Source organism: Trichechus manatus, unplaced genomic scaffold (assembly GCF_000243295.1).
Source record: "Trichechus manatus latirostris isolate Lorelei unplaced genomic scaffold, TriManLat1.0 scaffold00029, whole genome shotgun sequence".
NCBI lineage: Eukaryota > Metazoa > Chordata > Mammalia > Sirenia > Trichechidae > Trichechus > Trichechus manatus.
The window spans coordinates 14,969,572-14,987,051 of record NW_004443965.1 but is presented as its reverse complement, the minus strand read 5'-3'; positions in this window follow the sequence as shown (position 1 = coordinate 14,987,051).

The window sequence follows — 17,480 nt, the reverse complement described above, 5'->3', positions numbered from 1 at the left end:
GATAAGAATTACAATATGTTTTGGCATCACAGCTTGGAAGGAGTGGAAAAAAAGATATCTCTTTGTCTTTCACGATGAGTGTTCATTATTTAGTGAACAATGAAAACTGGACATTTAATTTATCTTTTTCTCTGGGTTCTCAAACTATGTAAGTTTGTCTCATGAAATGGATTTACCGGATCATGACCAGTATTTTTAAAATAATGAGCTATAATAAAATATATCAGAGGTAAAGGTATATTCTTTCACGTACATATGTAGGAAATATCTGTATACTGGGCCAAAATGTAGACTGCATTTCTTACTATGGGTTCAGGTTGAAAAAGTAATGAGTCAAAGTTCTACATCAAGACTCATATTCAAAGGCCTACAGGAGCCAGGCAGGTAACATAAATTTTTACTCAGTCCAGGTAGCAGTCAAAGCTGTGGGTGCTGTGGATGCTGGCGAGTACATGCCTCATCTAAAGGCATGAACAATTCAATATTTTAAAACACAAAAGCCATTCTCCATGTCTAAGAGAACACGTGGGCACAGCAGCCTCTCAATTCCTACAGGTGCCTGCTTAGATGTCATTTCTTCAGGGAAACCTTCCACAGACTAGATGAGTGTGCCCGGTTATATGCTGTTCTAGTGTCATATACTTTGCATTGAACCATTTATCACACTTTTATCTAATGATCTCTGTGACAATTTGTTTAATGAGTATCAACAACAGACACACCTGTGTCTGCACTGGTCATTTCTATGGCCCCAGTTCCTCACCGACTATCTAGCACATAATAGTTGCATAATGAATATTTGTGGGATGCATGAATGACCCCTTTGGGAAGGAAATTTATGGGTGTAAGCTTATTAATGCATCATAAAAATATCATTTTAAGATATCAATACTTATTCATCTTGCAAACGCATATTGAGCACCTATTGTTGTTGTTAGGGGCCGTCAAGTCCACTCCAACTCGTAGCAACCCTATGTACAACAAAATGAAACACTGCCTGGTCCTGCGCCATCCTCACAATTGTTGTTACACTTGAGCCCCTTGTTGCAGCCACTGTGTCAATTCATCTCGTTGAGAGTCTTTCTCTTTTTCTCTGACCTTCTGCTTTACCAAGTATGATGTCCTTCTCCATGGACTGGTCTCTCCTGATAACATGTCCAAAGTATACGAGACAAAACCTTGCCATTCTTGCTTCTAAGGAGCATTGCGGCTGCACTTCTTCCAAGAAAGATTTATTTGTTCTTCTGGCAGTACATTGTATACTCAATATTCTTCGCCAACACCATAATTCCAAGGCATCAGTTCTTCGGTATTCCTTATTCATTGTTCAGATTTTGCATGCATATGAGGCGATTAAAAAACCATGGCTTGGGTTAGGAGCACCTTAGAGTCCTTAAAGTGACATCTTTGTTTTTTAACACTTTCAAGAGATCTTTTGCAGCAGATTGGCCCAAAGCAATGCATTATTTGATTTCTTGACAGCTGCTTCTATGGTCATTGATTGTGGATCCAAGTGAAATGAAATCCTTCACAACTTCAATCTTTTTTCTGTTTATCAAGAAGTTGCTTATCGATCCAGTTGTGAGGATTTTTGCTTTCTTTATGTTAAGGTGTAATCCACACTGAAGGCTGTAGTCTTGATCTTCGTCAATAAATGCTTCAAGTCCTCTTCATTTTCAGCAAGCAAGGTTATGTCATCTGCATATTATAGGTTGTTAATGAATCTTCCTCCAATCCTGATGCCCTGTTCTTCTTCACGTAGTCCAGCTTCTAAGATATGTGCTCAGCGTACACATTGAATAAGTATGGTGAAATGTTACAACCCTGACGCACACCTTTCCTGATTTTAAACCACACAGTATCCCCTTGTTCTGTTTGAACAACTGTCTCTTGGTCTATGTACAGGTTCCTCATGAGCACAATTAAGTGTCTGGAATTCCTGTTCTTCTCAATGTTATCGATAGTTTGTTATGATCCACACAGTCAAATGCCTTTGCATAGTCAATAAAACACAGGTAAAACATCTTTCTGATATTCTCTACTTTCAGCCAAGATCCATCTGACATCAGCAATAATAGCCCTTGTTCCACATCCTCTTCTGACTCCTGCTTGAATTTCTGGCAGTTTCTTGTAGATGTACTGCTGCAGCTGCTTTTGAATGATCTTCAGCAAAATTTTACCTGTGTGTGATATTAATGATATTGTTTGATAATTTCTATATTCTATAGGATTACCTTTCTTTGGAATGGGCACAAATATGGATCTCTTCCAGTCAGTTGGCCAGGTAGCTGTCTTCTAAATTTCTTGGCATAGATGAGTGAGCACTTCCAGTGCTGCATCCATTTGTTGAAACATCTCAGTTGGTAGTCCATCAATTCCTGGAGCCTTGTTTTTAGCCAATAACTTCAGTGCAGCTTGAACTTCTTCAGTACCATGATACATCCTGAAATGGTTGAACATTGACCAATTCTTTCTGGTATAATGACTCTGTGAATTCCTCCCATCTTCTTTTGATGCTTCCTGTGTTGTTTAATATTTTCCCCACATAATCCTTCACTATTGCAACTTGAGGCTTGAATATTTTTTTCAGTTCTTTCAATTTGAGAAAGGCCAAGCATGTTCTTCCCTCTTTGTTTTCTAACTCCAGATCTTTGCACATGTCATTGCAATACTTTGTCTTCTCGAGCCACCCTTTGAAATCTTCTGTTCAGCTCTTTTACTTCATCATTTCTTCCTTTTGCTTTAGCTACTCGACATTCAAGAGCAAGTTTCAGAGTCTCTTCTGACATCCATTTTGGTCCTTTCTTTCCTGTCTTTTTAATGACCTCTTGCTTTCTTCATGTATGATATCCTTGATGTCATTCCACAACTCATCTGGTCTTCAGTCATTAGTGTTCAACGTGTCAAATGTATTCTTGAGATGGTCTCTAAATTCAGTAGGATATACTCAGGGTCATACTTTGGCTCTTGTGGACTTGTTCTAATTTTTTTCAGTTTCAGTTTGAACTTGCATCTGAGCAATTGATTGTCTGTTCTATAGTCAGCCCCTGGTCTTGTTCTGATTGATGATATTGAACTTTTCCATTGTCTGTTTCCACAGATTTAGTTGATATGATTGCCGTGTATTCCATCCAGTGAGGTCCATGTGTATAGTCACCGTTCATGTTGGTGAAAAAGGTATTTGCAATGAAGAAGTCGTTGGTCTTGCAAAGTTCTATCAAGCGATCTCTGGCATCGTTTCTGTTACCAAGATCATATTTTCCAACTACCGATCATTCATTTTTGTTTTTCTTTCTCATTCCTGTCACCAGTAATTATCAGTGCAACCTGATTGCATGTTTGATCAATTTCAAACTACAGAAGTTGGTAAAAATCTTCAATTTTTTCATCCTTGGCCTTAGTGGTTGGTGCGTAAATTTGAATATTAGTCGTATTAACTGGTCTTCCTTGTAAGCATATGGATATTATCCTGTCACTGACAGCACTGTACTTCAAGACAGATCTTGAAATGTTCTTTTTGACGATGAATGCAAGGCCATTCCTCTTCAAGTTGTCATTCCCTGCGTAGTAGACCATATGATTGTTCGATTCGAAATGACAATACCAGTCCATTTCAGCTCACTAATGCCTAGGATATTGATGTGTATGCATTCCATTTCATTTTGAGGACTTCCAAGTTTCCTAGATTCATACTTCGTACATTCCACTTTCCAATTATTAATGGATGTTTACAGCTGTTTCTTCTCATTTTGAGTCATGCCACATCACCAAATGAAGGTCCCAAAAGCTTGACTCCATCCACATCATGAAGATCAACTCTGCTTTGAGGAGGCAGCTCTTCCCTACTCGTAGTTTGAGTGCCTTCCAATCTGGGGGGCTCATCTTCCAGCATGATATCAGACAATGTTTCACGGCTATTCATAAGGTTTTCACCGGCTAATTCTTTTCAGAAATAGACTGCCAAGTCCTTCTTCCTAGTCGGTCTTAGTCTGGAAGCTCAGCTGAAACCTGTCTGCCATGAGTGACCCTGCTGGGATTTGAATACCAGTAGCATAGCTTCTAGAATCACAGCAACATACAAGCCCCCACAGTATGACAAACTGACAAATGCATGGGGGATATAAATATATAGAGAGAGGGATTTATTCCAAGGAAATGCCTCACACAGTTGTGGAGGCTGGCGAGTCCCAAATCCATGGGTCAGACATTAGGTTAGAGGCTTCTGCTGACTCACGTGGTTGTGAGGACTGACAAACCCAATATCGGCAGGTAAGACAGCTGACTGCTGGCTTTCAGGGCTGCAGGAGATGGCGAATCCCAAAATCTTCAGGTCAGACAATAGGCTACTGGCTCACATCCCAAGAACCAGAGGTCAAACAATGACTAGTCAAATGCAGGATAGAGAGAAGGCAAGCTTTGCCAGAACATCCATATGTGTTGGATGAAGGCCACACACCCAAGGAAACTGCCCTTTCAACTGATTGGTTGCTCACATCAGATTACAAAATGGAGGATGATTACATAGTATCTGCCAAATCACTGAGAATCATGGCCTGGCCAAGTTGACACATAATTTAACCATCACACAGCTTAAGTATTATTCAGAGGAAAATTTATAGCTATAAAACACCTATATTTAAAAAGAATATCTCAAATAAATAACTTGACCATCCACCTTAAGACACAGGAAAAAGCAAACTAAACTTAAAATAAGCAGAAGGAAGGAAATAATAAGGATTAGAGTGGAAACTAATGTAATAGAGAATATACAATTAATAGGGAAAACAAAATGAAAATTTGGTTCTTTGAAAAAATCAACAACATTGACAAATTTTAAGCTAGATTGACCAAGAAAAAAAAAGAGAGAGAAAAGACTCAAATTACCAGCATAAGGAATAAAACAAAAGATGTTACTACCAACTTTACAGAAATAAAATAAAGGATTACAATAGAATACTATAAAAAATTGTATGCCAATAAATAAGATAACTTAAATAAAATGGAAAAATTCCTAGAAAAACACAAACGACATAAATTGGTTTAAAAAGGAATAGACAAGCTGAATAGACCTATAACAAGTGAAAAGATTGAATTAAGTGCAATTTAAAATCTAACCAGAAAGAAAATCCCAGGTTCAGATGACTTCACTGATGAATTCTATCAAATATTTAAAGAAGAACTAATATCAATTATTTACAAACTCTTTCAAAAAAAAGAAAAGGAAACCCTTCCCAACTCACTCTATGAGGCCAGACAAAGACATCACAGAAAAATAAAACTACAGATAATATCTCTTATAAATGTAGACACAAAAATACACAAAATCTGTTGTATTATTGTGATTGCAATAAACAGTCCAAAATATTTAAAATAATTCCATTTTTAATAGCATCAAAAAAATAAAATACTTAGAAAAGAATTTAACAAAAGAAATGCAAGATGCATACACTGAAAACTACAAAATATTATTGGAAGAAATTAAAGACCTAAATAAATGAAAAGACTCCTCATGTTCATGAATTGGAAGAAATATTAAGATGGCAGTGGTCTCCAAATTGATCTACATATTCAATGTAAACCCTATCAAAATCCCAACTGGCTTCTTTGCAGAAATTGACAAGCTGATCCCACAATTGGTATGAAAATGCAAGGGAACCAAAATAGACAAAACAATCTTGGAAAAGAAAAACAAAGTTGGAGGGCTCTCCCTTCCCAATTTCAAATCTTACTGCAAAGCAAATGTAATCAGACAGTATCATACCAGCATAAGGATAGACATATAGATCAATGGGATAGAATGGAGAATCTAGAAATAAACCTCACATTTACAGCGAGTGAATTTTGAAAAAGGATGCCAAGTTCATTCAATGGGGGAAAGAACAGTCTCTTCAACAAATGGCACTAGAACAACTGGATATCCACATGCAAAGAAGAAGTTGGACCCCCACCTTATACCTATAAAAATTAACTCAAAGTTTATCAAAGACATAAATCTAAGAGCTCAAACTGTAAAACTCTTAGAAGGAAACATAAGGTTAAATTTTCTTGGCCTTAGATTTGGCAATAGCTTCTTAAAGACACCAAAAGTAAAGTAGAAAATAGATAAATCAGGCTTCATCAAAATTAAACATTTTTGTGAGTCAAAGGACAGTATGAAAAAAGTGGAAAGATAACCCATTGAATAGGAGAAACTATTTTTAAATCATGTATCTGATAAGGAACTAGTATCTAGAATATATAAAGAACTCTCACAACTCAATAATACAGAGATTAATACTGAATAAAAATGGGAAAGAATATGAATAGAATATATACGAACGGCCAACAAGCACATGAAAAGATGCTCAACCTCGTTATTCATTAAACCAAAAACCAAACCCATTGCCGTTGAGTTGATTCCAACTCATAACAACCCTATAGGACAGAGAAGAACTGCCCCACAGGGTTTCCAAGAGCATCTGGCGGATTTTGGTTAGCAGCTGAACTCTTAACTACTATACCACCAGGCTTTCAGAAGGGGGATGCACATCAAACTACAATGAGATACTACTTGATACTAAGATACAATGAGATACTAAGTTGACTCTGGTTTAAAAAATGTTAATAACAAATGTTGGCAAGAGTTTGGAGAAACTGAAACACTCATACACTGATGGTGGGAATGTACAATGGTGCAGCCACTTTGGAAAACAGTCTGGCAGTTCCTCAAAAGGTTAAACGTAGATTTACCATATGAACCAGGAATTCCACTGCTAGGTATATAACCAAGAGAAATAGAAGTAAATGTTGATGCAAAAACTTGCACACAGATATTCTTAGCAGCATTATATTCATACTAGTTGCAAACGTTTATATAGAATGTCCAGTACGGGCAAATCTATAGAGACAAAAAGTAGAGTAGTAGTTCCCAGGTGCTAGAAAGGATAAGGGTAGGGAGGATTGAGGAGTGAGGCCAAAAGAGTACAGGTTTCTTCTGGGATAACGAAAATATTCTAAAATTGATTGTGGTGATGGATGCACTACTCTGAATATACTTAAACCATTGTATTATATACTTTAAATGAATTATTATAGTATTTGAATTATGTATCAATAATGCTGTTACTATAAATACATATTGTTCCACTCAAAATTCTGAGTGTCTCTCCTAGAGGAACACTTTTATATGTTCATTGTGAGTACAGCACAGGGATATTCATTGTGTGTTTTACTTTTTAAGTCCATCAATGGGAGGTATAAAAATTTTATGATAAATCCACAAAAATATTATACTGTTATTGAAGAATGAGATAGCTCTTTCTTTACCAAAAGAGATAAATCTTCAACATTCTTAAAAGAAATAAATTGTTAAAAATATGTAAGGTATGACCACATTCATGAAAAAAACTATGTTTTTATATAAACACATTTGTCTATAAATACATAGAAAAAGGACTGATGAACATATATCAAACTATTAACAGTGGTTTCTTCTGAGATGAGAAGGAAGCGGGGTGGATGATGTATACAACGGGGAAGTTGGATGAGGGAATTTTCACATTTCACTTTATAAACTCAAGTATTGTTTGAATCGTTTCAATAAGAAAGTGTTTATGTATTACCAGTATAAAATAAAAGCTAAATAAGATGGATATAACAAATGGACCAAGTCCCAAAGCAATTTACGCTATCAAATTGTTGTGATGGACTTGTTGAGCTGAATAAACTATAGTTAACAATGAACGACTCATCTGTTGTTGCCAGCCTTGATGGAGCAGGATTTTATTCAATGTGACATTTATATTGGTGGGAGAATGGAAGGGGCAGGCTTTGAAGAATGGTTTGTCTGGTGCACGTTCAGATCTTTGTATTTGCTGTTCCCTCTGTCCGGGCTGCCAGAATGCTCTTCCTGCTAATGTCCACATCCAGTCCCCTTTCTTCGTTGGATTTTTGCTCATATAGTTTCTTCCCAGCCAAGTCTTGCTGTCTACACTGCTTTGAATTTCAATACTCACCCCCCACTACTCCCCACCCCACTTCCCTGCTTTGTTTTCTTCACAGCACTTTCAACCATCTGACACCCTATAGCATTCACTTATTGTCTAATCGTCTCTCATTATAGATAAATTCTAGACAGTAGGAACATCTGTCAAAGTTTTCACAGCTGAATCCCCTGAACATAGAACAATGTCTGGCACATACTGTGTGCTCAATAAATATTTGTTGCACTAATGAAAGAATAAGTTAACAATGGCATTTATATAAAGGAGACTGTGGGAGCAATTGGCAGAGCTGGGAAGGAAAGGGATTGGCTCTCTGAGCTCTTATCATCGAATCTTCTCCATTGAGTGAAGTGATTTAAAAACTAGACATAGGAAGCAGTCAGAAGGTTTCCAAATTTTATTAATTGACCAAAACTGTTTGCCCTCCTTCACCCATCATTTATCATTGAGCGTTGTTAGCACGGCACTCTTTTTATTTTAGAGCCTGACACTCTTTCTTTTGTTTGTTTATTGTTGTAGTTTAAATGAAGTTTACATTTCAAGTCAGTCTCCCATCCAAAAATTTATACATACATTGTTATGTGACCCTAATTGTTCTCCTTGTACTGTGACAACACATTCCTCCTTTCCACCCCTGATTCCCCATGTCCCTTCAACCAGCTCCTAACCCTCTCTGCCTTCCCATCTCAACTCTGGACAGAAGCTGCCTGTTTAGTCTCTTGTACCTACTTGAGCTAAAAGGCACAGTCCTAACAAGTATCACTTTATGTCCCACAGTCCAGTCCAATCTCTGTCTGAAGAGTTGGCCTCAGATATTGTTTTAGTTCTAGGCTGATAGAGAATCCAGGGGCCATGCTTTCCAGGGTACCTCCAGTCTCAGTCAGACCTTTAAGTCTGGTCTTCTTACTAGAGTTTGAGTTCTGCACTCCACCTTTCTCCTGCTCCATCAGGGACTCTCTGTTGTGTTCCCTGTCAGGGTGGTCATTGGTGGTAGCCAGGCACCATCTAGTTCTTCTGGTCTCGGGCTGATGAAGTCTCTGGTTTATTTGGCCCTTTCTGTCTCTGGGTTAATACTTTCCTTGTGTCTTTGGTGTTCTTCATTTTCCTTTACTCCAGGTGGTTGGGACTAATTGATGCATCTTAGGTGGCTGCTTGCAAGCTTTTAAGATGCCAGATGCCACTCACTGAAGTAGGGTGCAGAACATTCTCTTAATAAACTTTGTTATGCCAATTGACCTAGATGTCCCCTGAAAGCATGGTCCCCAGGCTCCTACTCCTGCTACTCTGTCCCTCAAAGTGTTTGATTGTATTCAGGAAACTTCTCAGCTTTTGGTTTAGTCCAGTTGTGCTGACTTCCCCTGTAGTGTGTGCTGTCCTTCCCTTCACCTAAGATAATTGTTATCTACTATCTAGTTAGTAAATAACCATCCCCCTTCCTCCCCACCCTCGTAACCAGCAAAGAATGTTTTCTTCTGTGTTTAAACCTTTTCTTGAGTTCTTATAATAGTGGTCTTATACAATATTTGTCCTTCTGTGACCGACAATTCACTCAGCATAATGACCTCCAGATTCCTCCATGTTATGTTTCATTGATTCAGCATTGTTCTTTATCACTGCGTGATATTCCGTTGTGTGGACGTGCCATAATTTTTTAATCCATTCATCCATTAATGGGCACCTAGGTTGTTGCCATCTTTTTGCTATTGTGAACAGTGCTGCAATGAACATGGCTGTGCATATATCTATTTGTGTGATGGCTCTTATTTCTCTAGGATATATTCCAAGCAGCGGGATTGCTGGATGGTATGGTACATCTATTTCTAGCTTTTTAAGGAAGTACCAAATTGATTTCCAAAGTGGTTGTACCATTTTACATTCCCACCAACAGTTTATAAGTGTTCCAGTCTCTCCACAACCTCTCCAATATTTATTATTTTGTGTTTTTTGGATTAATGCTAGCCTTGTTGGGGTGAGATGATATCTCATTGTAGTTTTGATCTTCATTTCTCTAATGGCTAATGATTGCGAGCATTTCTTCATGTGTCTGTTAGCTGCCTGAATAGTCAAAAAGCCTGTTCATAACCTTTGCCCATTTTTTAATTGAGTTATTTGTATTTTGTTGTTGAGGTTTTGCCGTACCTTGTAGATTTTAGACATTAGATGCTGATCAGATTTGTTGTAGCCAAAATCTTTTTCCTAGTCTGTAGGTTGTCTTTTGACTGTTTTGGTGAAGTCTTTTGAAGAGCATAAGTGTTTGATTTTTGGGAGCTCCCAGTTATCTAGCCTCTCTTCTGGTGGTTGTGCATTGTTACTTATGGTTCGTATTCTGTTTATGTCATGTATTAGGGATAGAGCCTGATACTCTTCAAATCTCATCTAAATCTCTCTTTAAAAGTTGAGAAATCTAAAATTAATTAAAGTTTAAATAAATTGAATTGAAATACTTCCATTTAAATTTCGTGCCTCTTCTATAGTGTTTGGAGTTGATAGTCTACCCCTTCCTGAGAAAACTGAAGTTTCTCAATGTCTAAGCAGCTCTGGAGTGGGTAGAGGTGATGATACGACATGGACTGGGCCAAGGCTTAGTGAGGTGTGTTTTACCCTGTGGTGCAAAACACTGCATTCTGTAAACACTTCTAAGAACTATTATTAAGTACTAAGGCTGTTCTGCCAATCAGATCCCAGCCTAGCTGAACACTCCTCACCTTATCATAACAGAGCACATGTTGCCTTCAGGTCTAGCTATTAAAATGACAGGGCAATGCTCCTAAACAGGTTTGGTGGTGAGCAGGGGCCCCATGAGTCACCCTTGTGTTAGTTCTGAAAGACAGATTTTGGAACTGAGAGGCTGGTTTAGGTCCGGCTGAGTGGATACCACTTGCTGCTCTGTCCTGCCTGACTTGCTCAGAGGGAGCTTTGAGCTGTGTGTGTGTGTGTGTGTGTGTGTGTGTGTGTGTGTGCCTGTGTGTGTGTGTGTGTGTAGGGGGCAGCTCAAGAGTCTGGGGTCAGAAAAGGAACAGAAATTTCAAAAGTCCTTGGTCAGCTGTACGGGACTAATGTCTCATTCAATGCCAGTTTCTTGAAATCTACCCACCAGATCAAGAATGGAGAGGTTTACTATTGTTTGGGCTGGTTTGTCCTTTGAGTTTTGTATAAATTAGAAAACAACAAACAAGAAATCAGTGCTTTCCTTTCATACCCTACCTCATCCTGTTTCTTATTTCAGCAGATTCCACTTTGTCAGCTCAATAGAACAAGTATACTCTCAGTGTTCCATATTCCCATAAGCACATCTTTTTACTCATACTACAAAGTAGTAATTGTTGCAATAAAACAGTGATGCAATATTAATAAAGATGAAAGTATGTGATTGACACCGCCAATGGCAATAGAAAGACTATTATTTCCGTTACTGAAGTGGTTTGTATTGTAAACCTTGTCCAGGGCCTCATGGATAATTAAAATTCTTTGACTACACAAGTGTCTCAGGAAATGTGTTAATGAGATTGTTTTCTGATATGCAAGAACGTCTTGACATGGTTTTTAAATGAACGCTGCACATCCCCACCCAATTATCACACAAAATGCAACCATTTCTCTTTGTCTATCACTAGAGCATAAACAGACAACATTAGATTCAACTGCATAATTCTGGCTTAATTTTCATGTCTGATACTATAGTAGTAACGTGAGGCGTTGACTTAGCAACAGGGGTAAACGTTTGTTTTCGCTGTGATTTCCTTTCTTCAGCCTCTTTGGAAATGTGCCTGAATTAAGAAGCATCCTTTCAGTTTCTTCAGAAGAGCGAGCATGTGTTTGCACACACACCTCTGCTTGTTTTTTCTCCCTCTCTGTGGTGATTTTGGTGGAGTGAGGGTTTGTGCTGGCAAAATTCCAAAGTGTAGTCAAATTTTGCCTCACTTTTATTAATGCAAGACTGAAAATGCTGCTAATTCTTTGGGAAAAATATAATTTGTGTCTGTTCAAACTTCAAGTACAATAAAAATACAATAATGTATAATAGATATATAATTTGATGAATATATGTATGTGTATGTGTACATACATATATATGTATATATATATATATAACTGTAGGTTCAAGAATAATAGAGAAGTTGGTTTTTCAAGGTTAGCATGACATTTGCTTTTCCACTCCTAGTACCAGTCCAGTTTCCTTTGAGCCAATTCTGACTCATGGTGACCTCGTGTGTGTCAGAGTAGAACTATGTCCATATTTTTTTGGAGTAGCTTGTCAAGCCTCTCTTCCAAGGTGCCTCTCGGTGAATTTGAACCTCCAACCTTTCTGTTAGCAGCTGAGAGTATTCACCATTTGCACCACCCAGGGTCTCCTCAATCCCTAGTAGTCCCTTAAAAGGACTCTTCTATCATGCTTTACACTAGAAAGAAACACTAGAAAGAAGAGTTATAATGTAATGTTATGGGCCTAGCTGGCCACAGAATTTTGGTTCAGGCTTTCCTAGTACAAGATGTAAGAAAGACCTTATCACCAACTTCTCTTCACTTCAGCCACTGCTTTCTTCACTGCTTCCATTAATTTCGGCAATACACAGGATAGTATGTGCTTAAGGAGAGGGTGTATGAGCTTCATTGGAGTCCCTGGGTGGTGTGAACAGTTAAGCACTCAATTACTAGCCAAAAGCTTGGCAATTTGAACCCACGCAAAGGTGCCTCAGAAGGCAAGTCTGGCGATCTGCTTCTGAAAGGTCACAGCCTTGAAAACCCTATGGAGCAGTTCTACTGTGCACACATGGGGTCGTCATGAGTCAGAATCAACTCGAAGGCAAATAACAACAACAACATGTGCTTAATTAGAGTATGTGTCTTCATCAAGTTCTGACCTGGCACAATCATAAGGTATAGATTCTAATTCTTAAAGTGTATTAAGTTAAAGATTTAAGACTCGGTGCTTGTAAGCTGTTTTCTAGGCCCTAAAGAGTACTGTAACAGGATAGTAAGTTGCAACAGTCGTGGCAAATGTCATATTGAAGGTTGGCTATTTACTGACCAGAGTCTCATTAATTATTGCAAGATACACAGAGTAGAGGAGCCAAGAGATGGTGGGAAAGGAAAAATATCTATTTGCAGGAGAAGGAGAGAGGTTCAGTCTAGCAGCCAGGTATAGTATCTGAGAGGCGTGACAATAGAGAGCAGGTGGGATGTCAGGATGCCACAGCATTGAAGGACCCAACTTGAAGTCACAGGAATCTTGAGTAGAGCTTGGCCTTGGAGAATCCAGAAGCTGATGATGATCAGAAACACAGGCAACCAGTTGAAATTCAAGAAGTCAGGCCAAAGCCTCAATAATTCTTCTATGATTTTATACTCAGATACGGTGGAAACTCTCCTTAATACTTTAATTTGTCACTCTACTATGTTGGAGGCATTGACCTTTCCTTGCTGGAGTCATGTCCGTATGGCAGTTGCTTTAATTTTCTCCAATTTTGCCGCCTGAAGTTGTTACTTCATTAAAAATCCATTCACTTTGTGCTTCAACAAGGAATTGTAAACATAACAGAAGCAGACTCTGTGGAGTGGTGGGGATAGACGTCTGACTGAGTGGATGAGGAGAGACAGGGGATAAGGAAGTAGAGAGTCTTGCTTTGGTGGGAGGCAGGTAAATGAGTGGTCTCTGGAAGAAGGAACAGTCCTCTGAGTCCTCGACTCTTCTCCACCTACTCTCACTCCCAAAGTTGCCTCACCCAGCTCCTTTTCTTTCAATATCATCCATACACTGATGACTTCTCAAATTATTTCTTCAGGTGTGACTACTCTCCTCCAGACTCATATTTCCAACTGTCTGCTAAACCTCTGCATGTTCCCAACAGAATAAATCCTCTGCAAAGAATCCAGAGGAGTTTTCTAAAAATGAATAATGTCATTCCCTTACTTAAAGCCCTCCAGCTGCTTTCTAAAACATTTAGAATAAAATCCGAATTCTTTATTATGGCCTTCAAGGCCCTGCATAATCTCCTCTCTAATATCACCTCCTGCCACTTCTCTGTTTTTTCATTCTGCTCCAGCCACATTTCTGCCCTTATGTCTGTTTTTTGTTTTTTATTGTTTTTTTTTTTTTTGGTCAGGCCAAGCTAGCATGTTCCTCTCTGATTATGAACTTGCAGTTCATTCTACTTGGAACAATCATGCACCAGATCTTCACTTGGTTGTCTCCTTCTCATCATTTAGGTCCAAGCCTATAGGTCACCTCCTCCTCAAAGCAACCTTTCATGAATACCCCATCTAGAGCAGCCTCTATCCATTCACCTAGTCTTCTTTTATATTATGCTGGTTAATTTATTTCATAGTATGCACTGCTCTCTGAAATTAATCCTTCTTATTTGTTTACATCATCATCGCCTGCTTCACTCCCAAACTCCCTTCTCCATAAGCTTAAGGAGAAAAAGGCCCACATCTTTTTTTTTTTTTTTTTTTTTGTGCTCACCATGGTATCTCCAGTATTCAAAATAGTATCAGACGCACAGGAAACCAAAAAAAAAAAACCAAGCCAGTTTTGGTCAAGTTGATTCTGAGTCATGGGGACCCAATGGATATCAGAGTAGAACAGAGCTCCATAGAATTTTCAAGCCTGTGACCTTTTGGAAGTAAATCTCCTGGCCTTTCTTATGAGATGCCACTGACTGGGTATAAACCGCCAACCTTTCGTTCAGTAGTTGAGTGCTTAAAATCCATTTGCACCACCCAGGGACTCCTAGACACACTAAGGGACTCATACATTTATTGAATTAGTACATTAAAATACATACAGAATTCAATCATTTCTTACCATCTCCACTGCTACCACTCTGGTATAAGCCACCATCTTCTCCTGTCTCAATTTCTGAAATAGACTCCTAAAGATTTTTCCTTCTTTTTTTGACATTCTACACTCTGTCCTCAGCACAGCAGTCAGAGTCTTACTCATTAAAATGGAAGTGAGATCATTCCACTCTTCTACTTAAAGTCCTCCAGTGATTTCCCATTTCAGAGTAAAAGCCAAAGTTCTCACTATCTCCAGATCCCTTGTACCTCTCTGACTTCATCACTTATTACCCTCTCATCTTCAATATGCTACATCTACATTGACCTCCTTGGCATTCCTTGAGGACACCAAGCATGTTCAAGCTTTGGGGATTTTGCACTTTCTGTTCTCTCTGACTGGAATGTTCCTCCCCCAAATATCTGTATGGCTTGCTGCTTCACTTTCTTCAGGTCTCAACTCAAATGTCACTTTATCAGTGAGAGCTTTCCTGATCACCGTAATGTAAATATTCGACATCACTCCTGATAGTGATGAAAACAATCAGGTATCTGCAAAGATTCAAACACTTAGCTCAATTTGATCTTCATCAGAAATTCTGATGTCATTTGCTCAGCATTAAAAATTGTTATCTCAGCCCTGAAGCAATGAGTTCGGTCTACTCAAAATATTGACTATTTCTGAGATATGCCTCTTGAGAAAAATCCTTGAAATCCTCGACCTGGTCTTTATTGGCATTATCACTGCAGTGGAGAAATGATTATTTTCACATTCCTCATATTAAAAAACTCTTACGTACAAATTTCCCCTTGATAGCCCTAATAATTCCATGGATAAAACAAGATCTTAATACTTGTTACCCCCTTATTTGTTCATCAGAACAAAAAGATGATGCTCATCGGCCAGAACATGATGAAATTCATTTTTCCTCACTTCCTTCAATATTACATCAAGATCAGGAAACATTCTGCAAACTATTGTCTTTGCAAATAATAGGGTTCTGGCATTCAAGTACAACTTCTTTAACATTCACAGCAGCATACATAAATGGAGTTCTTTCATACTGATCCAAATATAGCTACTTCATGGATTATATTTAACTACTTATTACTATAGTGTTACAGATTGAATAGTGTCCCCCAAAAACGTGTGTCAACTTAGCTAGGCCATGATTCCCAGTATTGTGTGATTGTCCACCATTTTGTCATCTGATGTAATTTTCCTATGTATTGTAAATCCTACCTCTATGATGTTAATGAGACAGGATTAGAGGCAGTTATGTTAATGAGGCAAGACTTAATCTACAAGATTAGGTTGTGTCTTGAGCCAATCTCTTTTGAGATATAAAAGAAAAAAGTGAATAGAGAGATAGGGGGACCTCATACCACCAAGAAACAAGAGCAAGGAGAATAGCACCGCCTTTGGACCCGGGGTCCCTGCACTGAGAACTCCTCGACAGGGGAAGATTGATGACAAGGACATTTCCCCAGAGCCGACAGAGAGAGAAAGCTTTCCCCTGGAGTTAGCACCCTGAATTCAGATTTTTGCCTTTTAAATTGTGAGAGAATAAATTTCTCTTTGTTAAAGTGATCCACTTGTGGTATTTCTGTTATGGCAGCACTAGATAGATAACTAAGACATACAGGAAGGAGTCCCTTGGTTGTGCAAATGATTAACACACTTGACTGCTAACCAAAAATTGTCAGTTTAAGTCCACCCAGAGGTGCCTCAGAAGAAAGGCCTAGTAATCTACTTCCAAAAAAGTCAGCCATTGAAAACTCTGTGGAGAACAGTTCTACTCTTTTACACATGGGTTTGCCATAAATTGGTATTGACTTGATGGCAACTGGTACTGGTACTTGTAACTACAGTAAAATGTTCTTTTCCTATAGAATGACTTTTTAATATTAATGTGATAAAAATACATTGATCACTTCTCCTTCATATATGTGCCAAATATACTGAGAAATGATTCAAATTCTATACATCAGTGGTTTCAGCCAAGTGTGAAGCAAAGTGTATGCTAGCACCTGTAAAAGCTATGCAAGCTCTTCTGCATTAAATGCAGTGATATTATTAGTATAGTATTATTATTGCTTTAGCTTCTGAAACTGTGAAACTGACTGGATATTCCCTGAAGTCACCACAGGTTTATGGATCACACTTGAAAAAAAAAAAAAAACAACCAAAAAAAAATCACTGCAACATTGATGAGTCAATAAAGGTATTTAAAATTATTTTTTTACAAATATTTAAAGGAAAGGTAAGTAAGACAGATGAGAAAACAGAGGAAGTAAGGTGGCAATGAGGAAAATAGAGAGCAAGTTTTTTGATACAAACTCACATTTCCAGTCAAATTTTCCAAGATAGGAAGTGACATAAGGAGCAACAGGAGTCCTGCCCCTAGGTGGGAGCCCCTCCTTTCAGCCATGTCACCCAAATGAGGGATAAGATTAAGAACCCAGTGCTCTCAGGCGTACGGACCCAATCGCTCTTGCCTGGGATTGCTCTCAGAATACAGTGCATTCTTCTTCTTTCTATTTCTGCTCATTCCCCACATTGAAACTCTTGAGCAGTGGTTTACACATTTGGGAGAAGACAGTTTGTGCAGAGTAGGATACTAATCCTCCATGTCATGCTTCTCTGGCTGTGCTTCTCTTGGTGACTGGATATCATCATCCCATACACTAGTGCCAAGCTTAATGCTCACCTCATAATAC